This window comes from Molossus molossus, unplaced genomic scaffold (genome assembly GCF_014108415.1).
Source record: "Molossus molossus isolate mMolMol1 unplaced genomic scaffold, mMolMol1.p scaffold_m16_p_10, whole genome shotgun sequence".
Lineage (NCBI taxonomy): Eukaryota > Metazoa > Chordata > Mammalia > Chiroptera > Molossidae > Molossus > Molossus molossus.
Genome location: NW_023425345.1, coordinates 99,718,967 through 99,746,403, shown reverse-complemented (window position 1 = coordinate 99,746,403; position 27,437 = coordinate 99,718,967). Strand labels below are relative to the sequence as shown.

General features: G+C 50.2%; 1 protein-coding gene across 3 annotated transcripts in view; it reads right to left on the bottom strand.

Annotated features, from left to right (window-relative positions):
• The window catches only part of SLC7A1 (solute carrier family 7 member 1), a 66,439-nt gene that overhangs the window by 23,280 nt on the left and 15,722 nt on the right, over window positions 1-27,437 (bottom strand). For 2 of the 3 annotated variants that reach the window (XM_036251288.1, XM_036251287.1), the window contains exon 2: window positions 10,229-10,327. The gene's annotated coding sequence lies outside the window, so the exon portion shown is untranslated. Of the gene's footprint in view, window positions 1-10,228; window positions 10,328-18,162; window positions 18,188-27,437 lie in introns of those variants that run through there. The other variant, XM_036251289.1, reaches the window with a different exon arrangement.

Below are 27,437 nucleotides of genomic sequence, written 5' to 3'. Positions count from 1 at the left end.
GATAGTTCCATCGCTGAAAAAGTCCAGCTCAATGGCCTGAAACAGTCTGACCCAGGCTGTTATATATACTAAGTTCATAAATGCCATCCTTTGAACAAAATCTTGATACTGACATTTTACGAATCAAAACGTTGGCCTTTCCTTGAAGTGAATGATGGTCTTTGGAAGGGCCCAGGCTCCAGGGCCGTTCACCAGGCACCTGGTGGAAGCTGCAGTAACATCTACCATTCCGACAGGATGCACACTGTGGGCCACACCTCACCAGGCTCAAGAAAGCAGGTGTGTGCTTGGGTGCCGGCCTTACGGAGTCAACTAAATCATTTCACCGCCTACTGCAGGAACGCTGGCCAACCATGGGGGGGAGGGGCGGCGGCATGTGGGGCAGGAGGACTGGCCAACCATGGGGGGGAGGGGCGGCGGCATGTGGGGCAGGAGGGCTGGCCAACCAGGGGGCGGCGTGTGGGCGGCTGCTCCCAGGCACCTGGAGGCTCCAGAGCTCGTGCAGCTTGAACAGGAAGGAAGGAGGAGTCTGTGACTGAGATCTGCGGCCAGGTGGCAGGGGGTTCCAAAGGAGGCCATTCCAGGACACTGGCCACCGTGGCAGAGGAGAACAAGGAAGGGAAACCTGTGTTGAAGGAAGTGTTCTCAAAGCCGGGTCTGCACTTCCCCCAGATGTGATGTGAGGAGGCCCAGGTGTAAGAACTTAAAATTTCAAAAACAATCAGAGTGCAGATGGGACTGGCAGACAGTGAAGAAGTAGGCATGGCGCTGTGGGAGGACAAGAGATGACAGAACTGGACCAAAGTATGGGGGATGGGAGGGGGATAAAACTACAGAAACAATGGTCAAATTTCAGAGTTGAAACTGGGGCCGGCTCGCACCAGCGCCCTCAGTGGGCAGCCGCGTCCTGGGCCTGGGGGCAGTGCGACGTGGGGACCTGGACTCTGATCTCACGCCTGTGCTGGACACTGCCAGGGTTTACGGAAGTGCACCAGGAAGCAGGGGCAGGGCGGGCAGTCCGGCTGGGCGATGGAGCCCCTGGGAGGAGTGTGGGACCAGGAGGAGGTCTGTGTGTCTGTCTCGAGGCTCCATTGTCATGGGTCAATTTCATCAAGGGAGGACAGAGGCAGACAGCCTGAAAATCCACCTGGGCACCCTCCACATCTAGTCAGAAGCCTGTTATAACGACACTTAACGTCTTCCTAAAACCCACAGCCACAGGGGACATGGCTTCGCTGGCATGGCAGGCACATGGTCCAACACGACGGCCGCACCTCACACTCAGCTTAGCAAACCAGTGAGCCAACACTGCCCCCGCCGCCCGGCCATAACCAGCGGAGCCAGGACCCGACAGGAGCGGAGGTCACCTGATGCCGGAAGTGCTGGTCCACACCAGGTGCAGCCTGACTCAGTCCTTACTCTGTCACCTGGTCTGAAACCCTATAAATTAAAGGTCGGCGTGGGTGAAGTGGCCACCTCATCGTGAGTGAGAACACTCCTGTAAAAGGTAGTCGCTTAGTTCATCACAAGGTGCAGTTCATCAGCGCGATCCTCACACTTCCTCCAGCCGCTGACAAAGGTCCTCAGTGTCTGAGACCATCAGAGCTTTATTTGGGACAGAGGAAAGGTAGGCACAGTCATCCTTCAGGATCCGATGGGGAGGTTCCAGGACCTCCCCCCACCCCCATGGACAACAAATTAAAGAAGCTCAATCTCTTCTATAAGATGCATTTAACCTACACGTGTCTTCCTGAATACTTAAAATCATCTCTAGATTACTTAGAATACCTAATGCAATGTAAACGCTATGTAGTTAGCTGTTATACTGCACTGCTTAGAGAACATGAAGAAAAACAGTCTGTAATGTTCAGTACAGACACAGCGATTGTAGACCTAACTACACAGTACATGCTCGCAATAACGTAACATTTTATTCAAATATTTTCAATCTGCAGTTAGTAGAATACGCAGATTCAGAACCTGCAAATGTGGAGGGCCGACTATAATTTGGGCAGCAGAGCCCAACCAGGACTTGGGTGAAGAGTTCTGGAAGGCACACACAGAGCAGAGGCTTGGAAAGGTACATGAAGAGAGAGCTAATCAAAGCAGACAACTTTCTAGAACAAGTATTCCAAAAATGTACATGGAACCAAAAAGACCCCGAATACCTGCAGCAACCTTGAAAAAGATCAAAGTTGAAGGGATCACAACACCGGATATCAGGTCACACTCAAAGCCACTGTAATCAAAACAGCCTGGTACTGGCACAAGAACAGGCATACAGACCAGTGGAACAGAACAGAGAACCCAGAAATCGACCCAAGATATGATGCTCAATTAATATTTGACAAAGGAAGCAAGAACATACAATGGAGTAAAGACAGCCTCTTCAATAAATTGTGTTGGGGAAAATTGGACAGGTACATGAAAAAAATGAAACTAGATCACCAACTGACATGACACACAAGAATAAACTCAAAATGGATAAAAGACTTAAATGTAAGTTGGGAAACCATAAAAATCCTAGAAGAAATCATAGGCAGCAAAGTCTTAGACATCACACGTAGCAGAATTTTCACTGCTTAGGGCAAGAGAATAAAAGGTAAAAATAAACAAATGGTACTACATCAAACTAAAAAGTTTCTGCACAGCAAAAGAAACCAACATCAAAATGAAAAGGGGCCCTGGCCGGTTTGGCTCACTAGTTAGAGCAGCGGTTCTCAGCCTGTGGGTCATGACCCCTTTGGGGCTCGACCGACCCTTTCATAGGTGTCACCTAAGACCATCGGAAAACACATATTTCCAATGGCAATTCGTAACAGTAGCAAAATTACAGCTATGAAGTAGCAACAAAAATAATTTTATGGTTAGGGGTCACCACAACATGAGGAACTATATTAAAGGGTCACGGCATTAGGAAGGTTAAGAATCACTGGGTTAGAGCATCAGCCCATAGACCAGAGAGTCATTGGTTTGATTCCAGTCAAGGGCACATACCTCAGTTTTGGTTCAGTCCCCAGCCCTGGTTGGGGTAGTGCAGGAGGCAGCCATTCGATGAGTCTCACGTAGATGTCGATGTCCCTCCCTCCCTCCCTCCCTCTCTATCTGAAGCTAAATGAAAAAATATCCTCAGGTCAGGATTAAAAAAAAAAATTGAAAGGGAACCCATTGTATGAGAGAACATATTTGCCAATGATACATCTGATAGGGAGCTAATCTCCAAAATATATAAAGTACTCATACAACCCAACAAAAGGAAGATAACAATCCAATTAAGAAATGGGCAAATGATCTAAATACAGTGATACCTCGGTTCTCGAACATAATTCGTTCCAGGAGGACGGTCGAGAACCAAATTGTTCGAGAACCGAAGCAATGAAACCCAATAGGAAATAGTGGAAACTGGATTAATTCGTTCCAAGCCCCAGAAAATGCCTATTTACTGGCCTAATTTGTATATAATATGTAGAAAAACATAAGTCTCAACAAGAAATAAAAGTGTACAGTATGTCTACGGGTTAAATTCAGTGTAAAGCGTGACTCTCTCCACAAAGCGTGACTCTCTCTCTGCACTCACACTGATGACGCAAGCGAGGCGCGCTGGGCCGAATGAACGCCATTCGGCTCAACTCGGCTCATCTCGGAAGTTCGAGTTCCAAATATTTGTTCGGATTCCAAGACAAAAGTTTCTCGAATCTCCTGGTCGAATACCGATTTGGTCGAAATCCGAGGTGTTCGAGAACCAAGGTATCACTGTAGATACTTCCCCAAACAGGGCATGCAGATGGCCAAGAAACATATGAAAAAATGCTTAAAGTCAGTAATTATCAGCGATGCAAATTAAAACAACAAGAAGGTATCACCTCACACCTGCGAGAATGGCTACCAACAATAAATCAACAAACAACAAGTGCTGGCGAGGGTGTGGAGAAAAGGGGACTCTATCTAGTACACTGCTGGTGGGAATGCAGACTGGTGCAGCCACTATGGAAAACACTATGGTGTTTCCTCAAAAAGTTAAAAATGGAATTGCCATTTGACCCAGTGATCCCACTTCTAGGAATTTATCCTAAGAATCACAAAGAATATAAGCACCCCTATGTTCATAGCAGCACTATTTACAATAGCTAAGATGTGGAAACAGCCCAAGTGCTCATCAGTAGATGAGTGGATAAAAAAGCTGTGGTACATGTACACAATGAAGTACTATGCAGCTGTAAGAAAGAAAGATCTCTTACCCTTTGAGACAGCATGGAGGGGCCTGGAGAGTATTATGCTAAGCGAAATAAGCCAGTCAGAGAAAGACAAGTATCACATGATCTCACTTATAAGTGGAATCTACTGAACAAAATAAACATGAATAAAACAGAAACAGAGGCATGGAAACATGGAACCGACTGACAAACCTCAGAGGGAAGGGGAGAGGAAGAGATTAACTAAAGGACTTACATGCATATATGCATTGCCCATGGACACAGACAATAGGGTGGTGAAGTCCTGGGGTGGGGTGGGAACTGGGAGATGGGGAGACAAAGGAAGAAAAAGTGGGGGGCACCTGTAATATTCTCAACAATAAAAATAAAAAAATAAATATTATGCCGGAGATACTATGTTGCTGATAAAAGTGGAGGGAAGTGACCCTTAAAAATAATAACATATATGAATATATTCATGTAAAGAATGATCTACACGGAGAATGAAGTGGTTGTCTCTGAGTAGACTATGGATATTTGTATTTTCAGCATTTTGACAATTTTCTTTCTATGAGTGTGTATTGCTTCTGAATTAAAGGGAAGGACATTTCTCTTAAGGAAACAAAGAAACTAGTGGGAAAGGAAGGCAAGAGCGTCCCACAGTCCAACCCACGTCCATGTGCGTCAAGAGCCGTGGGTAACTGGGTACAAGGGGTTCACTTTGCTTTCTCTCTAACTCTGTGCATGTTTGAAAATTTCCAGAAGTGTAAAAAGAAATTCATCCGGGGCGGATCCAGGAAACAAGGAGGGAACTGTCCACCTTCAGCCCCGGCGGCACAGTGACGCCTTGTAGGCAGGATTGGGTCGGACCACGCGGAACTGTCGATGCCCACGCAGTTTTCACCTAGGACACAGCCAGGGTAAAGGGTCTGTCGTGGGTGGCTGTCATCTCGCCTCTCACAGGCCAGGCCCGCAGACGTTCTCCGAGCCTAACTCTACCACCGGGGGAATGAGACTGAAATCAGAGAAGACTAGATGGAAGAACGGGGTGGTTCACAGGTTCTGCAGAAGCAGGCAGGTGCTCAGATAGAGAAACCTGTAGATACACACGTACTGTGTGCTACACGTCGTGAGGGACAGAGTGAATGTTGTGGGTGACCTCTCACCTTCCAGCACGACACATCTCAGGGGATGGGAAGGTGGGGGTATAAAGCACAGCTGAGCCACAGGTGACACGGGACATACAGGCGAGGCTGGAGTACAGGTGTGTGGAGAGGAGCAGGAGAGTCCTGAATGGCCAGCGAGAGATTTACACTTTACTGAGGTGAAACATTTTTAAGCAAGAAAGGGCATCAACAAAATAATGTGGGAAAGATTACTCTGGTCTCATGGTGAAGGGCAGACTGGAGGAGGAAGAGACACCAGAACGGCCAGGTCTGGCAGCTCAGCCTTCTTTTTTGGGTAGCAAATCAGCATGTTCACCTTGGACCATGGTACATCAATCCAACTAACAAAGCACCTTTTGCACAAGCCAATGCTACCACCTCTCACAGTTACCTGCCATTTGTTCCCCGTCCCTGTGTTTCCTCCAAGAACCCCGAGACACGTCATGCACACCCATGGTTACCCAGGGACTATCTCCGTGGTGCATGCCATGCACACACTACCCCTAAGAAGGAAATGCCACGTTTATGATAGGTCTTACTGTCCAATTTGCAACCGTACTTCACAGGTGGCCAAGACTCCAGACACTCACTCCAAGAAGGGCTCCCAAGTCTGAAAGCAACACCACAGCCTACGGCCGAGGTTCACCTCACCTGTCTTCAGCCCAACAACCGTTTCCCCTGAGGTCGTCCTCGACGTGATACACCTGGAGGAAACATCCTGGTAGGTGGCCACAGAGCAGCCTGTTAGAGAGTAGGATGGGACTCCATTTGTCGGAAATGACTGAGGCATCAGAAGCAAACAAACAACTAATTACACGAGGGTCTGTGAATTCCACAACAACCACAGACCCGGAGAGGACGCACCAGAGGGAGGGCTGAAGCCAGAGACGAACAAAAGTAGTTATGCCCACTAGGCGAGAGCGGCGTGGCACCCGGACCGCACTGGCACCATACATGCATCCCTGCAGTGCTGAGGATGCAGCGGGGGTGGCCAGAGCTCCCTGCCCTCGTGCCAGAGGAGATGTGATCAACCAAAGTGCAGCATGCTCCCTGCACTTGACCCAGAGCTCACGATATGCCAACCCACAATCACCCAGACTGCGCTGAACTGATTCTCCTGCCGGCTACTGCTCCACGACGCCGTGTCTTCAGAGACTCAGGAGACACAACACTGGCTTCTGCTGTTCAGAAATTCTTAAAGGCTGAAAACAGACACTATAACTTACGTCCCCAAAGTGCTCTCTGCAGGCCCCACAGCCACAGAAAACACTGTGAGGGCCTCTCTCCTGGAAGTTCACTGACGCGCCACTTGAGATGCAGGCCACGTTGTCTGACACAAAGCCACATGGGTGCAAAGGCAGCTCACGGAAGCAGTCTGACCTGCAGCATCTGGAGCCGGGCGCCACCCGGCAGGCCCGAGAGGGCGCCAGCGCCTCCGCGTGGGTGGGAAGGACAAACAGATCCTGGAGAGTTGTGATCTTTTAATAGATTTGAAATTGTGGGTAATTGTGGAAAAAAGGAAAACAATGTTTCATAAACATGGATAGCAGGTGGCAAAAATGTTCAATCCCTCCTCTCAAGGGGCCAGGAGAAGGGACCTGGGTGGACACTACGGGGCGCCATCCCCAGTGTTCTTGTGAGTGTGGGTGGGGACTGGGACTTGCTTCTAATCAACAGAACATGGCAGAGGGGATGATGTCTCTCCCGTGGCGACGCTGCATTATGTGAGCTCCATCCTGCGAGCTGACTGTCCTTGGCTCGATGAAGTCAGTGGCCATGCAGGTGGCCTCCAGGTCAGCCAGTACAAGGCCGGGGCCCAAAGTCTTGCGAGCACAGGAAATGCATTTGGCCAGCAACCTGAAGGAGCGTGGACACAGATGCCCCCAGCCGAGCCTCCGCATGAAAACCCCACTGACGGCAGGCACGTGAGACTCAGCCTAGTACCGCCCCACTCCTGACCAGAGAAACCAGGCGCTGTCGGAGCTGCTGAGTCTGGGGAGGTGTGTTATGACTAACCCATGGTCCAAGCAGTCAGGAGATAGTGAGTCTGCGTTCCTCCTCCCGTAAAACCTTCAAGGAAGTAAAAACCAGAGCCCCGACATTTCCTTAACCACCTCCGCTTTGGTAGTTGAACTAATCTTGACTTCACCTGAAACTATTTTTTCCTGGTTAAGGCTGAATGATTTGAAAGTAGTTTTCTCCTTCTGGAAAAATGGCATCTATTAAATGGCTATTATTGTGGTTTTTTTAAATTGTGTTTCTACTCTGTGCTACGCTCCATACTGTCCCTGCCCTCGGGGCGCTCACACGCTGCACAGGACAGCCACCACCCATCCCATCGGCACACTGCCTCGCACCCCCTCCGTGCCACCCCTGCCAGTGCTGAGGATGCAGCGGGGAGCGGGCCAGAGCTCCCAACCCTCTTGGCAGAGGAGACAATATGATCAACCAGCGCACAGACAGGCGGGGCAGACTGCAGACCCTCCGGGGGACGGCCCACCTGGCACCGTTAGGCACCTGGTCTGCATCTCTGCACCCAAGGACGGCACCTGGTATCCAGTAAGGTAGTGGTTCCCTCTGATTTACACATGGTTCAGGACCTGTGTCCAAGGACCTAAGGACTGGCCAGGGCCTCCCCACACATTTTTGTCCCAGCACTGTCCACCCCAAGAAATGGAACAGCCTAACTGAAGCTTCTCACACAGATGTGAACACTCACTCCCCGCCGGCCCAGGATTAGGTAGCGGAGGAAGAAATTGTAAAAGTCTGTTGCAACAGCAAAGACACGTTTGATTATGGCAGCAAGAGGAGGAAGAATGCAGAAGGAACTTACTCTAATTTCAGCACTTTTACTAAATAACTGCCGAGAAGAGGAAAATAATATTCGAGGTTTACAGTGGCTTCCAGCTCCCCACGGAATGGCCTCCCCTTCCCTGTCAGCAAGGATCGCATTTTACTGTCTTTGGGAAAGTGTACCTGGTAACTCTGCACCTTTGCTTCTGACATCAAGGTTGCAACAGCCTCAAAAATAAGGTGCTTACTCACCTGGCCGGCATGGCTCAGTGGTTGAGAATCGACCCATGTACCAAGAGGTCACCAGTTCGATTCCCGGTCAGGGCACATGCCCAGGTTGTGGGCCCGATCCCCAGTGGGGGGCATGCAGGAGGCGGCCATACAATGTTCTCTCTCATCCATGTTTCTCCCTCTCTCGTCCTTTCTCTCTAAAATCAATAAAGAAAATACGATTTTTAAAAATAATAATAAGGTGCTCACTTATAACTATAGACCCCACGCCCGGGGAACTGGGGGCTGTGGGAGCCCCTCCGCCTTCCTCCTGTTTAAGGCAGCTGCTCGGAGAGGCTGCCGTGTGGCAAAGGCACTGGCGAGAGCCCCCACGACCTCTGTCTGGTGAAGGCGACGCAGGCTGCTGATCCCTGGCACGTGAGCTTTCTCAGTATAGCTACTGGGAGCTGCTGGGAAAGCAAGACTCGGATGCAAGACTACGGATGCCCCCAAGGAATGTGAGGACGTGAGAGGAGGGCAGAAGTCAGGTGACATTCTTTACACACACACCCCTGAAAACACAACCTCCATTTTCTTGAGATGAATAAAATAGTGACAATGATGAAGTTATGTGGTAAACCCACTTTTTAAAATAAAAAAACAAAAGCTTTCAAGTATTTTAATAGCAGAAGCGTTTTTCCCTTACTACATCCTATGCCAAAATCAATACAAGAGTCAAAAAAACTGGGGCCACTCTTATTTAAAGAGAAACGGGCCCTGGCCGGTTTGGCTCAGCGTTTAGAGCTTCAGCCTGTGGACCAATGAGTCGTGGGTTCAATTCTGGCCAAGGGCACGTACCTCAGTTGCAATTTGTCCCTGCCTTGGTTAGGGTCGTGCGGGAGGCAACCAGTCAATGTGTCTCTCTCACGTTGATATTTTTCTCTCTCTCCCTCTCTCTGAACAAAAATGAAAAAAATACCCTTGGGTGATAACTTAAAAAAAATGTTTTTAAATAAAGAGAAACAGTACGCTGAGCCTCACTGGCTAGCCTTGACCTCCCCCCACCCCGCCGCCCCTGCCTGGCTCCTGTGTCCCTCAGGACTCTAGGAGCCCAAGGACCTGGCTGACACGCAATGATCTATAGTAGATCCTTAGGGCGCCTAAACCCCAGAACAAGTGAAAGAGTGAGAAATAGAAGAGGAAGAGAAAAAAGAGCAGGAGGAAAAGTTTGGGAGTAAGAAAGAAACTGGAGCCTGCCTTGACCTTGAGAAGTGCAAAGGGAGAACCGCAGCCCGCGGTACCGTGGCACCCTGCGCACACCATCAATCAGGGAGCAGCCCGCGGCCGCCGCCTGGAGCACAGGCCCCTCCGCATGCTGCTGACCACGCAGCCCTCGGCATCTGCACCAGGAGCATGCCCAGGGGACCAGGCCTTTGTGCGGAAGGCCTTACCGTCTGCAGGTATTGAGAGTTCTGTTTGCCCTGGCCAGTGTGGCTCAGCTGCATGGGTGTCGTGCTGTGCCCCAAAGGGTTACCCATTCGATGACTGATCAGGGCACATTCCCGAGCTTTGGGCTCAATCCTCAGTAGGGGACATGCAGGAGGTGGATGTTTCCCTCTCTCTCCTCCTTCCTTTCTCTCTCAAAACTTAAAATAAGAGTCCTGCATGAAGGAATGTAGGGCTTAAACCCACCCCTGTGAAAAGGCAAACCTGTTTTCTGATGAGCTGGACGTGCCAGGTGACTCTAGGAAAGCACAGCTGCTATAAATTGTAAAAGAACAACAACCTACCAGAGGTCCCAGTGAATAATACACTCTAGCACAACAGTGACGGCCACCCTGCTGGGCGCGGAGAGGCACACTGTACCTGGGCTATGATGCGAGGACCGTCACCTTGTCACCCGACGATCGCCTGGGTCTTGGAGCAAAGATGTCTCAGGAGGGATGAGCTGGGGGCTTCAGGCTCCTGAGAGGCAAAGAAGAGACATCAGACAACCGGTTTGGCCCCAGGATCTCCACGCCTGTGGCCGTTACACGACGAATGGCTCCAGCTGGCTCAGCACCAGGACGAACATCCCTGCTGGAACACCAACTGAAGATGGGATGAAAGCCGGGAGGCAGGGTCACGTCACAGGAAATAAGCAGACACAGGCAGAGGCATCAGTGAGGAATTCAGAAGACAGAAACCGGATGAGCTGGCCTCGAACCCAGAGGTTCTACCACATCACTCTACAAATGGAAGATCCTATTTTAAATAAAGATGCTATCAAAGCATCCGCCAGACAGGCTGAGTCCATACATCTAGGGCATAAACGTGGGTATGCGAGAGCCCGGAGGCCCTTACTAGGGACCACGAAGGGGACTGAACCCTCTCCTGACACTGGCTTTGAGAAGCAGGGTCAGTAGGGGCAGAAAACCTTAGCTGGTCCCGTCGGGAAGCAGCCATCCTCCAGTCTGCACATCAACCTTTCGTGAGGGGGCTCTATCTCCTACCGCCTGCCCCGTGGGCACTGAGCAAACCTGCTGTTCTCAATGTGGGACGTGCACCGCTGGCGCGTGGGTGGGGTGGCCCTGCAGCCCCGGGCTCCGGAGTGGGGGCCACTGTCTGAAAGCAGCGAGCTCACACTCCCCGAGGCACACGAGGAAGAACCTTCCAGATGAGTGGCACAGAAAGGCCTCTGCTTTCTCAACCGTGTCATTTCCACTGTGCACATACGCACTCCCCCGGAGCTGGAGAGGTCTGAGTAAGCTTCCTGAACGCGGCGGGCACCCAGAGAGGAGGACCACTATGCGGGATGCAGTGAAGACGCAGTCTTGGCCAGCTTCCCGCCGAGGGGACCCGTTCCTTCCCACCGACACCATCCGTGCAATCCAGTGCACGTTAGGGTTTCATTCTCTCCCACTTTCTATTTCGAAAGTGTCCAAACCCACAGAGAAGTTAAATGAACTTTTATATACTCTTCATTTACATTTACCCATGTTTAACATTTTGCCATATTTGCCTTATCATTATAGAAATATACACTTTTTTCATGAACCATTTGCTAGTGAGTTCTAAGCCATGATACTTAACCTCTAAGCATTTTGGTAAATCCCAAGGAAGACACTGTCCTATATAACTGTGACATCATCATCACAACAAAGACACTCAACATTCACTCAAATATAGCCCATAGTCAAATGTCCAAAATCATCCCTATTTTGTTATTCATTTATTTTTTTACAGATGTTTCTCCTTTTTTCCCCATTGACACCCTCCTCCTGATCCCACCCCCACCCCTAGCATTGTTGTCTATGTCCACTGGTTACACATACATGCATATAAGTTCTTTGGTTTATCTCTCCCCTCCCCCACCCCTATCCATGTCCCCCTCTTCTGAGGTTTGTCAGTCTGTACCCTACTTTTATGTCTCTGGGTCTATTTTGTTCACCAGCTTATTTTGTTCATTATACTCCACAAATAAGTGAGATCATGTGGTATTTGTCTTTCTCTGATTGGCTTATTTTGCTTAACATAATCCTCTCCTGGTCCTTCCATGTTTTCTCAAATGATAAGAGTTCTCTCTTTATTACAGCTGCATAGTGTTCCATTGTATATATGTACCACAGCTTTTTTATCCATTCGTCTACTGATGGACACTTGGGCTATTTCTAGATCTTAGTGATTGTAAATAGTGCTGCTACGAACATGGGGGTACATATATTCTTTCTGATTGGTGTTTCAGGATTCTTAGGATATATTCCTAGAAGTGGGATCAAATGGGTCAAATGGCAGGTCAATTTTTAATTTTTTGAGGTAACACCATGTGTTTTCCATAGTGGCTGCACCAGTCTGCATTCCCACCAGCAGTGTACTAGAGTCCCCTTTTCTCCACACCCTCGCCAACACTTGTTGTTTGATGATTTGTTGATGGCGGCCATTCTGACAGGTGTGCGGTGATACCTCATAGTTGTTTTAATTTGCATCTCTCTGATGATTAGAGATGTTGAACATTTCTTCATATGTCTCTTGGCCATTTGTATGTCCTGTTCGGAGAGGTGTCTATTCAGCTCCTCTGCCCATTTTTTAATTGGGTTCTTTGTCTTCCTTTTGTTGAGCTGTATGAGCACTCTATATATAATGGAGATTAACCCCTTATCTGATGCATCATTGGCAATTAAGCTCTAATAGTTTGCTATTTCTTGATGCTCTACCATCGTGCCAAGTACCAGAAGGGCCCTGTGAGAAACAGATGAATAAGGCCCAGGTTCACAGCCCAACAGAGGAGACTGACAGCAGACCCCGGGGTGAGATGGCCGCCGGGCGCTGTCACGTGTGGGGCTGTCTTGGTGGAAGATGGAGTCAGCTCCATCTACGGCCTTCAGGAAAGGCGTTTGCGATGAGGTGATGTTAGAAAGGATGACTGTACCCAACATACTGGGGGGAGCTAAATACAAAACTATAGAGGTTGGAGTGTGACAGCCAAAATAATGCCCCCACCCCCGGTAGCCAAATCCTAATCCCAGGAACCTGGGAATATGTTAGAGTCCACAAGGGGAACTCAGGTTGCAAAAAGAATGAAGGTGCTTATAGCTGACCCTGAGATGGGGAGATGTTCCTGCGTCCTTAGAAGATGAAGAGGGAATGAGCGAGCCAGTGTCTCAGGGACGCAACATGAGACAAACACCATCAGCGCCCGTCAAGGGCACGGCCGAGGAACAGGCAGCCCCCAGAAGCCACAGAGACAGGGAACTAGAGTCTCTCTCAAGGGCTTTAAAGAAACACATCCCTGCCGACACCTCCATCTGAGCCAGGGAGACCTATTTCAGACTTCTGACCTCCAGAACTGTAAGGTAATAAATTTGCGTTGTTTTCAGCCACTTAAAAAGAAACACGCCTGGCCCTGGCCGGTTTGGCTCAGCGGTTAGAGCGTCGGCCTGCGGTCCGGAGATACCCGGGTTCGGTTCCCGCTAAGGGCATGTACTTCGGTTGCAGTTTGTCCCCGGCCCTGGTTGGTCGTGTGGGTGGCAGCCACCCGATGTGTTCCTTTCACATCGATGTTTCTCTCTCTCTCTCTTCCTCTCTCTCCCTCCCACTCTATCTGTACAAAAAATGGAAAAATGTCCTCGGGTGAGGATAAAAAAAAAAAAGAAACACGCCTGGAACCAGTCGGAGTGCTGGGGCTGGGGGTGAAGTCATCCAAGTCCTGCGGCCAAACCGAGAAAACGGCTTTATTCATGGAGGGAGGGAGGGCCAGCCAAGAGCCACGATCGGATCTGTGCCTTAGGAAGAAAATCCTGGAGTAAATGCAGCAGAACCTGGAAGGCAAACACCTGGCAATCTTTGTTGTCACTGATAAAACGAGAGCTTTCAAGCAAACAAACAAACAAACAAAGTCAGAACTTTGGAAAACTTGGATCTATCACCAAGATCTCAAGAGCTTCCCCAAACCTAGAGGTTCCTCACGGCACTGGTAGGGGTACTGACCAATGTGATCTTTGGGACAGTGCTACACGATGAAGATGCTACATGTCATCTTGTCGGCTCGGCGTTAGTTCAGCCAGGGCAGTGCCGCGGGGACGCAGGGCACACCCGGGTGATGGACCGACTCCACAGGCGGAACACACAGACCCGGTGGCTTACAGCACGCGAGCCCACTGACGGTTTCCACCCCACCGAGGAACACGCCCCGCCTGTGAGCTTTTGTGTAGCATCGAGAGAGCATGTCCACGACCCTCCGGAGGCCTGCTTTCCAAGGCCGTCGCGGAGGCCACCTTCCGTCAGACCCCGCAGCCCCGACCAGTGCGCCAGCAGACACACCAGTCCAGCCGCCTTCCGCGAAGCTGAACATCAGGCCTGTGTAAACCCGCAGGACAGCAACTCTCCCATCAAATGTTTCTGTTTGGGGAAGTAGTTATTTTCATTAAAATGTTATTTATGTTAACATGAAATGGTTTACTGAAGTAACTTTTGAATGGATTAATATACGAATATTTGTGATGTGATAAATACTGACACATCCAACCCACGTAAGCCAAAGCTCCAGGGAGCCCTCCACAGTGCACGGGAGTGAGGGGTCCTGAGAGCAAAGAGCGTGAGAACGGCTGCCTTCTGGGCTGCCCACTGCCGCGAGCACAGCCAGCCTCACGCCCACGCGGGTCAGGACAGCCTGGTGGTAACTGCTGCTTGTTCACACCGTCTTGTCTTCCTAGAAGCAATTCACGCTCAACTTCCAAGTCCCGAAGAGGAAAGGCTGCCCGGGAACCTGGGGTGACCCCATCAGGATTCATGGGACCGAATGCCTGGCAAATAAATTCGTTAGCACCGCTCTTTTTAAATTCCAAGGGTACTCGTTCAACCAATTAACTCCATTTTTTCAGCTTTGAAAATTCACTTGCTAAAAACAGCCATGAGAATGCTGCACAAACCCTGTGCCTAAAGGACTCCACGTCACTTATTTCAGACAGACACAGCGGCAGCGTTCCAACACCCCCAGGTGACCGTGACACTGTGACGCCGTCACACGGGAGATACGCACCTGAAATAACCTGAAAACATCTGCAAATGTACTTCCACTGAACAATTTATAAGTCAAAAGGAATCAGATCTTTCTATTCAGTACCTTCCATTAAACAAAAATAGGTGCTTTGCCCATGAATGAGGTTTTGTACTATTGTCCGTTCTGCAAGTGTCTGAGTGCCTGCCACACACTTCCAGAAACCGGGCACACGGCAGTGACTAACCAGACCAAAACACCTGTCTTTGCAGAGCTGATATTCTATTACTGGGAACGTCTTTTCAAAAAATAAGAATGGATGAAATATCAGGTGGAGGTAGCACACTTCTGATCCCTTAATGCAGTTCCATTACATGATTAGAAATAAGATGAGCCCCAACGACCTAAACCAGTGCTCCATCCCACGAGGTCAGAGATCAGCGTTATTGGCAGGAGTGAAGCCACAATAGGAAGCACAGTTCCCGGCAGTCAGGGGATGTCTGTTCAGTCCGCTGACAACAATCAAGAACTGTGGCAAGAACAGAGCTCCTTCGGGATGGCCAAGTTCCTACAGCCAAAGGGCCAAGCAGGGGTCAGAATTCTGGAACGAGGGCACTTGTTTGTTAAAGGGGAACATGGGCCGAGGGGCTGGAAAGAACTGGCCTTCCTGTTCAAGGACAGACAGATGACAGAGCCCAGACCTGGAGTCCAGACTAGAGCCCACGACGTCTCCAGAGCCATGAGGCCTCCAGGCATCACCGAAGGACCCAGACTGTCCTCAGACTCTCACCTGTAACATGGGCATTGTGGGGATGGCACCAAGAACTGACGCAACACGCTAAGAGAGGGCAATTCCAAAATGGTTTTCAGGGCCACAGGAACATGGGTGCTCTCCTCTGCCTGTTAGCTTCCCAGTCTTGAAACTCTGAACTTTGGATTGACCCACAGACCACCAGACCCTTGTTAACTAGCAAGAGGCAGGCTTGGACAGTACCAGAAACAACGTGCTTTTACACATCACGTTCCCCTACACTTCCGTCTCGCCCGCACTTTCTGACCTCCATAGCTCTGACTGCACAGTACAGTCTCACTCACCAGGTTCTAGTGATACGTCCTGTCTTTGCCTGATGACAGTGATTTTTACGCTGTTACTAATGGTCCCCAGGCAAACTCGCGGAAGGGACTTCAGAGTCCAACTGCAAACGTGAGGGTCTCACCTCTTCTCCCAATTGCCAGTGTCCACGCTGATTCCACCTTTATTTGGGACCCACACCAGTTTCTGTCCACTCCCTGAGTCAGTAATGACATTTACACAGAAACGCTGTGTGAAAGACCGCACAATCTACATCGACACTGTGGTTCTACAATGCTTATTGGGGAGAAAAAAGTGCAAAGTCAACAGGAAATGTGCTCAAGGAAAGTCAGATATTCCTTCTACCCACAGCCCCTCAGTAATTACAATTACTCCAGCCCACTCTGCACCAAGGCAAGGCCCCGTGTTTGATGATTCATCTTTCCTTTGAGATGGAAAATACTCTCCGAAGGCCCCAGAATTCTTTGCTTGCACTGGGACAGGCCAGTGAAGGCCACTGACCCCACCAGCACAGATGTCCTGGGAAGGCCCCAGGGGAGGGGCGACAACAGGCTGGGGAGGGCCGAGTCAGCGGCTGCCAGACAGTGGTTTGCAACTGGGGTGATATGGCCCTAAGGGCACTCAGCAATGTCTGCAGACACGTTCGGTTGTCCAACTGAGGGCCGGTGGTGTTGGCATCGAGTGTACAGAGGCCAGTGGTGCTGGGGACCACCTTACAGGGCACAGCACAGCCCCCAACACAGAACGATGGCCCGCACTGAGGTGGAGGAAGCCTGCCTTCCTGTGTGGAGCTGTGGGCTGCAAGGCACTCTACTGATATGCTTCTGAGTGAACTAGTTTAAAAATTATTGTTAAATAATGTTTTATTTAAAAAAAACAAAACACTACAAACAATGTCTGCAAATGAGCATAAATTCATCACTAAAAACATGTCACCATATCCCTGGAGAACCCTCAACATCCCCAAACCAGGACTGAGAATAACTGAGAGGCAAGCAGACGAGGAAAAAGTAAAAGATTTAAAAATGCAATGTGAGCCCGGCCTGTGTGGCTCAGTGGCTGAGTGTCGACCCTGCACCAAGAGGTCGCCAGTTCGGTTCCCAGTCAGGGCACATGCCCAGGTTGTGGACCCAATTCCCAGTGGGGGGCATGCAGGAGGCAGCCAATCGATGTTCCCTCTCATGGATGTTTCTATCTCTCCCTCTCCCTCTCTCTCTAAAATCAATAAAGAAAAAAAATAAAAATGCAGTGTGAACAGACAAGCTTCACCTCCTCATCTGGGTTCTCACTTCTAAGAGTGACTCGGGTATCTCGCAGAACTGCTTGAGTCCTTCCTCTGCGAGTATCACGAAGACGATGAGAAGTTTGGACAGCGGCTGCAGGCGGGGCTGTGCCGAGCACCTGCCACGTGTCTCCGTTAAGGCTCCGACCCCCAGGTCACAGCCGAGGTGTGGGGGCTCGGGGCAGGTGAGCAGCTCGGCTGACACTCAGCTCCGAGGCCAATCACAAAGCCCGGCTCCTGTAAGAGGGAAGCGCAGCTCTGCCCTGGTTCTGAAGACGCACAGGATGGGGCGGCGATCCGGGGCCAGGAGGGCAGCTTCCTCCCCAGAAAAGCTCTGCCAACCAGTGAGTGTGAACTTTTATTTTTTAAAGCCTGAGAATTTGGAAAACAAAAACCATAGGTTTTAGGAGTTGGAAGGGTCTGGCGAGTCACCTGATGCAGAGATCCTCTCATACTGTGAAAGGCAAAAATGATGAGAGCAGGAAAACAGTGGAGAGAGAGGAAGGGGAGGGCTGGGGCGGGGCAGTCCATCCTTTGCTTCCCCATCTTTAAATGCTGCCGCCAACAATCCTGAGTTCTGACTCTGGTCCCACCATAATAGACACACACCTGGGTCAGACATGTCCCGATGACAATGGCTCACATTTACATTAAGTGTATCCGCTGCCCCCTGCACTCCCCCTATGGGAATCGAGCCTGCAATCCAGGCACGTGCCCTGACCGGGAATCGAACCCAGACCTCTGAGTCCATGGGGGGACACTCAATCCACTGAGCCACGCCGGCTGGGCTGCAGTATGGTTTTTCTATTCGGTGCCAGCAGACAGTAGTTTCCACCACGTTCAGTTGCTAAGGGAGCACTTTCTCTCACACATGCATTCTGCTTCAGGTCAGAACTGCACCGCCTCCCCCAAACAAATCAGCACAGCCCTGGGGCAGGGGGTGCACCCACCAGTCCCGCTGCACGGCCAGCCATCTGTGGGACAGGCTTTTTGCTCTGAGTTTCGGGAATTGACTGCTGGGCACTGCTGCATCTCTGGTTGTCCGGTTCCACTGTGAACATAAGCTCCAGTTTTAATTCACAGCTTAAATATTCCATGGCAACAGGGCATAGAATAATGAAACTGAGGAAGACTGCAGCATTGGCTGGTTTCAATGACATGGGACAGGGAGAGGGACCCTCTCGCTCTGTGTACACATGGTCCAGGATCTCCGAGAAAACGGGATGGCCTTCACAGGTAAAGATTACCAGGCAGTAACACATGTTTAACAGTCTCTTAGCACCAACACAGTATGTTCTAAGACCAGCAAGGTACACATCCCATGAGGCAGGGAAAAGACGTGCCTCGCGTGGGAAGCGGGAAAGGTGTCCAGCAGACACATTAGGAAATGCTTCCCCGCTGGAGGTCCCAGTGCTCAGGAGACCTGGTGGCAAGCCCTCTGTCTGCCCAGGCACACCAGAGAGGCGAGTTCACGCTACTGTCCTGGGCACTGACAAGCTATCACACAACTCCCTGCAGACGGGTGTAAGCCTGCCCGTCTTCCCACTCCCCGGATGGACGTGTCCCCAGGGTGCAGCTGCTCTGAAGCAGCCTTGGATGTGGCCAGGAGCTGCCAAGGGCACCCAGGTTCAGGACAGAGGAGCCTGCCTGCACCAGCCCAGCGATTACCAAGGGAATCAAGCAAGCACCTGCAGGTCTGAATTGCGAGTCCCTGCTTTGATAGACTTAATTTGTTCTCCTGAGGCAAAATCACTTGGCAGTGTCGCTACAATTCTACATGTGAATACAGTCAGGGAAATGCAATGTGTGGGGAGTGATTTATGATGCCAAAGGGATCCCACCCAGGAGACCATTTTCTCCCAGGGGAGGGAGGCACAGGGCAGGCGGGGAACTGCACACACCTGCCATTTAGCAGTGGGGACTCAATTTAAAGATGGCTCTGTCCTTTGTTTCCCTCTAAACGCACACAAGATTTCTTCTTGAGAACATTTTCATCTGTGTGAAATGGTCCCCACAGGCTACCTATGAAATGTGAAATAATGAAGGAACACCGGTGCTGGTAAGAAGAAATTTCGTGATCTAGTACATTCCAAACCAGCCTGTCTGCATATCGCTTTCCATCCAGGCAATGCATAGTTATTCCTAGTACTGTTCCTTACAGAAACCCACCTTTGAATAATTTAAATATTCTTTGAGAATCTCTTGTATTACTCTCAAATAGGGCACCACCAAAATGCTCTGAAACCAGAAATCCCACAGCTCCACCACGCAGACGCCACCTGCTGTCAGCAGGGCCCTGACGGCCACAGCCTTATGGGCAGTGAGCTCTGGTTGCATCAGGTACCTGTTTTTTCTAATATGCATTTTCATTTAACATATTATTAAGATATAAATGTTTGTGCACTCCCTAAGATCATCTGGCACACAGCACACTTAGGGAAACAAAATATCTAGTCCACGAGTTGTCAAACTATGGCACTTGGCCCACTTTTGTACTGACCATAGTCAAGAATGGTTTTTATTGTTAAGTTCATTTAAAAAGAGGAGGAGGGGAAGGAAGAGACCAATTATTCAACAGAGACTACATGTGGCCCAAAAAGCCTAAAATATTTTCTATCTGGACCTTTTCAGACCAGTTTCCTAAGCCCTGATCTAATCTATGCCTTAATTTTACCAATGGGGCCATGGAAGTCCAAATAGACTGAATGACTTGGATGAACTTGCTCCAAGTAACTCAAGAAAATTACCAAAGAAACCATCAGCTTAAACGCTTTCAAAATGGGCCTGTGTCTGATCGTTTTGACTACATGTTAAGAACGAAGGCTTGTCTGAAACCATCCAAATTGGGGCTGCACAGCTCAGGTAGCTGGTCTGTCCTCCGAGGCCTGAAGTCACACCCCACTTCCCCAGAGCCACTGTCCACCCTGTCCACGAGGGCTCTGAGCCAGAAGAGGATGAGGCCTCCCTGATGGAAGCTGTGGTCACCAGCCCTGCCCTGCGCCCTCCAGGCCTAGCCTGGCCGCTAGGGCCGCTCAGGGTCCCCTTCATCACCCACAGGCTCTGGAAACAGCAGCTCTGCTCTTACTTCAAACCATGTGATGTGAGAGTTGCCATGTGTTCCCTGCAGGGGCCCTAATGGTGACAGCCTATGGGCAATGAGCTCTGTCACCTGAGGAATGTGGGCAGTCCAGGCCATGCCAAGGACAATGCCTCTATTATATGCCCACACAGCTGGAGCCATCGAGTAAACCTGCCCTCCTCCCTCCACAGTGAACTACAAAGACCTCCCCTAGTATCAAAAATGCCCAACAGCCCTGGCCGGTTTGGCTCAGCGGTTAGAGCATCGGCCTGCGGTCCGGAGGGACCCGGGTTCGGTTCCCGCTAAGGGCATGTACCTCGGTTGCAGTTTGTCCCCGGCCCTGGTTGGTTGTGCGGGTGGCGACCACTCGATGTGTCCCTTTCACGTCGATGTTTCTCTCTCTCTCTCTTCCTCTCTCTCCCTCCCGCTCTATCTGAACAAAAAATGGAAAAATGTCCTCAGGTGAGGATGAAAAAAAAACCAAAACAAAACAAAACAAAAATGCCCAACAGCTACAACACACCACATTATAAAAACACATTTTTAAAGATCTCAATGTAACATAATAGAATCTGAGCAGCCGTATGTTGCAGACACTGCTAAGTCTTCCGCATGCACAGAGAGCCAACACTCAGTCCTCACTTTAGAAACAAGAAGACCGAGCCTCAGAGAATCTCAGTGGTGCTCATCAGGGCTCTACGTAGCTGATGGGGCCTCGTCCCAAACCTTTCGCTGGGCCAGTTCCTCGCCACGTTCCACCTCTGTGGCTGACCAGGCCCGACCATGACACAGCAAGGCCTCCAGCCAGTCGGTCCACAGACCTCCAGTCACATCACACAGCTCAGTTACAGGACAGGAAAGGTCAGGACGCGGTGGAGAGGGGCAGGTTTTCTGACATAGGTGGACGCTCCCTCTTCTGACCTTCCTGTGCCCTGAAAAGAATGCCACCGTTCCGGGCACCTTGCTGGAAGGCGGCCACTCGTATCAAGATACATTATTGATTTGGCTGAACTAAGTACCAACTGAATGAAACATTTTTTTCCTACATCTCATTTTATATCCGCTCAGTGATCTATCTGATGAGGAATCAGGAGACTTGCCTGCCCCTAGCTGTGTGATCTTGGACAAATTACCCTGCTTCTGTTTCAGTCTTACCATCTGAAAACTGGATAACAGCGCTGACCTCACCGACACCTCCCAGCCCACCCCAGCCTCTTCCCCATTGTGAAGATCAGGGAAGGCTAGACAGAGCTAACTTCTCAGATAAAACTGGATTCAAAATACGGTGGGCAAGTTACTTAACTTTTCTGAGCCTCCTTCTTTCCCTCTGCAAGGTGAGAATAGTAAAAGCTACTTCAGAGTTTGGGGAGGATCAAATGAATAAACACACGCAATGCACCAAAGCGTAGCTGGCACACAGTAAGTTTGTATGTTCACTGCCATTATTATTACTATTGCTAGTTTGCTAATCTATTAGTAACAACGTGTAAAGTGCTGTGGAGATTAAACCAAAATAACTAAATTTTTATTATATGACAGTGTTCTGTAATTGACAAAGGACCATACAAATATACAGCTTCAAAATAAAAACAAGCTTACTGCATGATTTACTTCCATTTCTGCTCATTCAGATGGCGGAGAATGTGAGGGCAATTGCCTAGAAATGCTTAAAATCACTTAAAACTATTTACAGAAATATAAACAATACAATTAATAATGACTGAGTTTTTAACCTGATTTTAATTTGTGAACATTTCACTCTCTCAGTTTCTGTGGAACTAACCACCACAGTCCTCGTGGTGGGTGTGTCGGGGGCTGGCAGGGACCCGTCCTGGGTCACAGCGTGTCATTTTGGTGCTGGGAACTGCTCCCTGATGTGCCTCCTTTGAAAAGCAGCCGGTCACACACACGGCAGGCTGTGGGTCACTGCCCTGGGGACACGGCCCCGCCCAGGGCCTTGGCATCCGGCTAGCCCCAGAGGTGGAAGTCCTGCCTAGCATTCCGCCACGGGGCAGCTTCTCCCACTTGTGCTCCTCTGAACTCAACAGAAAGACGGCCCAGCCATCTGGACACTCACAAAGCCCAGTTATTTGCTTTGCCAAACTGTGTATACACTGAATACAAATGTTTGTTTTCCATGCCCTACTTTCCGTCTCTAAAGACAAAAGATTAAAGAAGAATTTCAAGGACATTTCTTTCCACTCATCCCCTCAACTCAGTTATACTAAGCAGCCTCGTTTCCTGCCTTTTAACTTGCACTTCTGTCCGAGAATCATCCACTCTTCTTTGTTGATCTTTACGTGTATAATGTTGCTTCCAAACCCTTCTTCAAAGGAAAGGTCAAAGTGCACGGCACAGGCGCCAAGGCAGGTGGGAAGGGGACCAGAGCTGGGCCGCCTGACCCACCGCCAGATCACACCCCACCCACAAGTCCAATCTACGGGGTCCCCAGGTCCTTCCTCCAAGAGTTGTGTACTGAGTCCACTGCGCACACTTAGGACTGCAGGTGACAGAAAAAGCGCGGTGGTCCCTGCCCTACAGGGCCTTGTAGTTTAACAGGGGAGAAAGGGCAGATACCAAAACATAAAATATATAAAAGCAGGGGGAAAAGAACATAAACAACAACAACAAAAAAACATGTCCAAACACACAGGACTTCAGAAGCATGGAGGGCTGGGGAAAGGAGAGTCTGGCCAACAAGATACAGTATTTTGAAGAGACACCGGGGTGAGGGCTGATGACAGACCACGAGACTGCGTAAGCACAAAGAGGCAACTGTGCGCAGGGCTAGTGTAAGAGCAGCATCCTCGTTGTTGGGTGGGGGGGGGGGGGTGAAGGTAGGTGGGAAGAGACCAGCACTCTCTCCAGTTGGCTTCGTCATAAAGGAATGGGGTGCTCAGCCAACTGCTTGCACCCTCAGTGTCTGCAGAGGACTCCACAGTTATGCCCCAGGAGCGAGCACGTGGGAACCCGGTTCTAGCACCTATATGCACCAACCAGCATCTGCTGAGTGAATGAACACGAGTGAATGTTGTGCTTCCCAGAGAGCTTTGCTTTGACACTTGAAATCTTACATAACTACCAACAGTGACAGTCTCGGGTGTAACATCACATCCGTGGCACTCACAACAGGCGCGAGGCCTTTGGCCCTGCCACCAGCTTGCCCGCTCATTACCTGGAGCACGAACCAGGTGGTGGCACGGGGCCTCCCGCCACCTCACGATCAGAAACACCTGCCGTCCCTCCCTGGCGCACAGGGCCCGTTACAGACGGAGCTGAGAAGGCCACCACCTCCCCACGAAGCCGAGCTAGTCCAGACACCTTTCTTTCTATGCCCCTTTGTGTCACAGGTGCACCTGTTCCTTAGCTACAGGGGCGCTTAATCAAACACACATCTAGGAACAACACCGTTTTCTATTTATACATAAAAGTAGTATTCAACCCTGTGCCCGTTTCCCTTGGTCTGTGCTGGAAGAAATCCCAGGGCTGCCTTATCAAAACAACAAACTTCAAAAAAAGACAACGACATGCATTTTCGAAAATGAGCACTGTACCCTGCCTCTAGCTTAGGCTGCACCCCCAGGTTATTTTACATTTTCATAAAGAAAACAACCTGCTTCACTGTCAACTTTCCATCCTGCTAAAAGGTCCCAAATTCAGGCTCTACGAACAGATCAAGGGTGGCCAACGAAAAAGCTGTCTCGAGCTTTGGGATCTGCTACGTGTACAAATTAAACCAAAGGTTGTCCTACCAATGCCTGAAAAGTTTAAATTCCGAATAGAATCTATGTTCTTAGTACTAATTTTTTCAAACTTGGCCCGAAGAGTGTCTCTCTGTCCTCATGTGGGGACACTGGTGCCAGCTCTGGGCACCTGCCGCTGCCTTGAACTTCCAAAGAAGGACCCATCCGCCCACCACTCCCTCCTCAGAGCTGAAGGTCTACGTCTGTTATTAATTCGCACCAAACATCATTGCAGCTTCATGCTGCCTAGTGCTCCCGTGAGTAAGAGCACACACTCACGGCGGTCAGGAAACAGGACGCTGTCTGCAGGCAGAAAGGACCATACGACTATCTCGGACGGGGTGGACCAGTTCTCCACCAGCAGGGAGTTAGTTAATGCAATTAACGTGGCCTTAAAATTGATGTCACTGGTGTAATGTCATTGTTTCTTGGGGTCCTCAGTTCTCCCCACTTTCTAAAGGCTGACACCAACAATACCAATTTCAGATCAAACATGTACTTTGTGGAGCTGCAGAAGGTCAGGCCTGGGAGGAGCTGGGGGCTGGCCCTCAGAGGCCCTGAGTAACGGGGAGATGGGGTAGGACACCCCAGAGAGCACAGGAAGCTCCAGGAATTCGGCTCCAAGTGGGGCTCTGAATTCAGGCAAGTGGGCTGTGTCCATCCTGGGCTGCAACTCACCTCACAAAGACAGCTCGGCTGGCATCCCGCTCCTCTCGGAAATGCCGAGAACGTAAGAAGCAGTATCTCGGGCAAACGCGGTCTGCTCTGGCCAAGACGCTATCCTTGGAAGAGCTCACAAAGCAATCTTTGTAGGCAGACATGTCCCATGTAGCATTTTTAGAAGATAAACCCCAAACCCTCCTGACCCCTGTGCTATCAATAAGGACATTCCTCTCCAGCTGCTTCCCTTTCACACCTGTGTCCCTCTGGTTGTCAGTTTGTCATCAGCTGTGAAAAGCACTATTTGCTTTTCATTTATTCTAAAACATTCTAGAGCGCAGACGAGGGACAAGCTCTGACTTCCAGAGCCGGTGGATAAACCTGTGGTTCAACCCGCCACAGCCTGTCAGAGTCTTACACTGTGGCTACTTGGCTTTCTCTCGGCAGTGCCAGGCTGGGAAGCTCCAAGTCTTCCGATCACCCCTCGTATGAACTCTCCTCCACCCTTGGGACTGGCAAACCAGAAAAGTCCCCTCTTCTGTAACACAACCCTTGTTGGATTTCTGTCCACGGAGCAGATATTTAAGACGTCTAAACTTGGGCTGCACAACTGAAGTCTGTTTTGCAAATTTGACTATTTGCCATCCTTTGTCTTCCTCTGAACCTTCTGTGAACTCCATCAGAGGGCGTGCTATTTTTATATACGCACATATGCATATCTAAATAAGAAGGCTATGCCATCTGGGGATCAGGCCTGATAAGCAAGTCTGAAGGGCTTGGGCAGAAGCCCTTAAGAGGGTGCCACCCTCTGTCCCCAGGCTGGTCCAACCCAGAACACAGAAAAGCAGTGATCCTTCAACACTGCCTGGGCTGGGTTCCCAGTCTCGGCCATCAAAAGCAGTGAACTTCACAGAGTCATGTCTGCCTCATTCCTGCATGCTGCCTGGCAGCAGGCAGGACCTCCCCCTTCTCTCCCACACCTCTGACACCACCCTTGTCTTTCTCCCACTAGGAAGGCAGAAGTATGTCTCATAGGAGGAAGGAAGAGGCAAAGGCAGGAACACTGAAGGATTTTCCAAAAGGAACGATTCTGTCCCGACCGGTGTGGCTCAGTGGTTGAGCATCGTAGATCCATACACCAAGAGGTCGTCGGTTCAATTCCCGGTCAGGGCACATGTCCAGGTTGTGGGCCAAATCCCCAGTAGGGGGCATGCAGGAGGCAGCCAATTGATGTTCTCTCTCATGGATGTTTCTGTCTCTCTTTCCCTCTCCCTTCCTCTCTCTCTAAAATCAATAAAGAAAAAACATTTTCAAAAGGAAGGATTCTGGCAGAAGGGCCCTTCCTAGAAGCTCTGCTGGGATGAGGGCTCACCTACATCCCAGGTGGGGAACAGGGGCCAGCTGGCTCTCTTTTCCTTTTGATGGGGACTACACATATTTGTATGTGTATGGCTGTCTGATCCTTTTGGACAATAATAGCCTCTCTCAAGCTCCCTCCCTGAGATAGTTTGGGACTGAAACTTCTCAGGCCTACAGCAAACCTCAGCAGAAGCTGCCCCAGCCACCAGCTGCCCGGGGGGAAGTTCTTGTCCCCCCTGGGAAAGCACCCACGGAGTTACATCCGACCATGAAAGACCTAGTCCAAGACTGCTCGCTCTGGCCAGAGATGCACTAGGAAACGTACCATTCTAGAGTATTCCGAGGAGGGGCACAGATCTGGACGCGAGGCCCAGGGCCTTTTCTGTTTGGAGCAGTCCTGCTCAACATGTCTGGGCACATTCACTCAAAGTCTTTGTCATCGTCCTAACACCAAATCTTCTGTTCCTACTCCATCCATGTTTCAGTATGGACACTAAACCACACAGAGCTCTGTAGTGGACAAAAAATCATGGAATGTCTCCAATCTTCTGCTTAGGACTGGAAACCCCAAAGGAAGTATCCTAACACAATGTCTTCCAAGTCCAAAAACAAAAACCGTGACCCTGAGTACCGCGTCTGGCCCAACATCACAAGTCCGTGGCTAGGCTGGTGGCGTGGAGATCTCTGGACTCCCAGGCGTCTGACTGAGCAGGAGGCAGGCCAGGGGCTCCGACAGGAGGAGGGGTTGGGCCCGGAAGGAAATCAGGGCCCGGCAGCGGGGACAGACGACCCCAGGCTCTCAGCACCCTTCCTCAAGCCACGTTCACATCTGACTTCCCAGCACAGTCACGCGGCACCCCTGCCCTACAGGTCACCCTTCACCCTGCTCAGACCACCCACAAACACCCCAGCCTGTCCTGGAAGCACAGCCTTCTCCTTTATAGGCTTTTCCCACACTTTACAATGTGTCTTAATTTCCTCAGATCTCTCCCACCTGCTGAGTCCAGTGCTTCTGGGACCCACGTGGGCCTGTCCTTCTGCCTTTAGCCATCCACCCATGTTCTCCAGAACCCTGTGTAAGTGAGCGGTCAGCAGGTAAACACCTAGGCGTGCAGCCAAACGTGTGCCCTCCCTGGCTACGTGGCATCCTGATTTCAGGCCTTCTGGCCATGGAACCTGCTTCCTGCTCCAGCTCTGGAACTGCCATGCCCCATTTGCTGAACTATTAAGACATGTTCCCCCAAGGGTGGGGAACCTTTTTTCTGCCAAAGGCCATTTAGATATTTATAACATCATTCTCGGGCCATACAAAATTATTAGCTTAAAAGTCGGCCTGCTCTATTTGGTCAGGCTAATTTGGTGAGGAGTGCGATGTCAGCTGGAT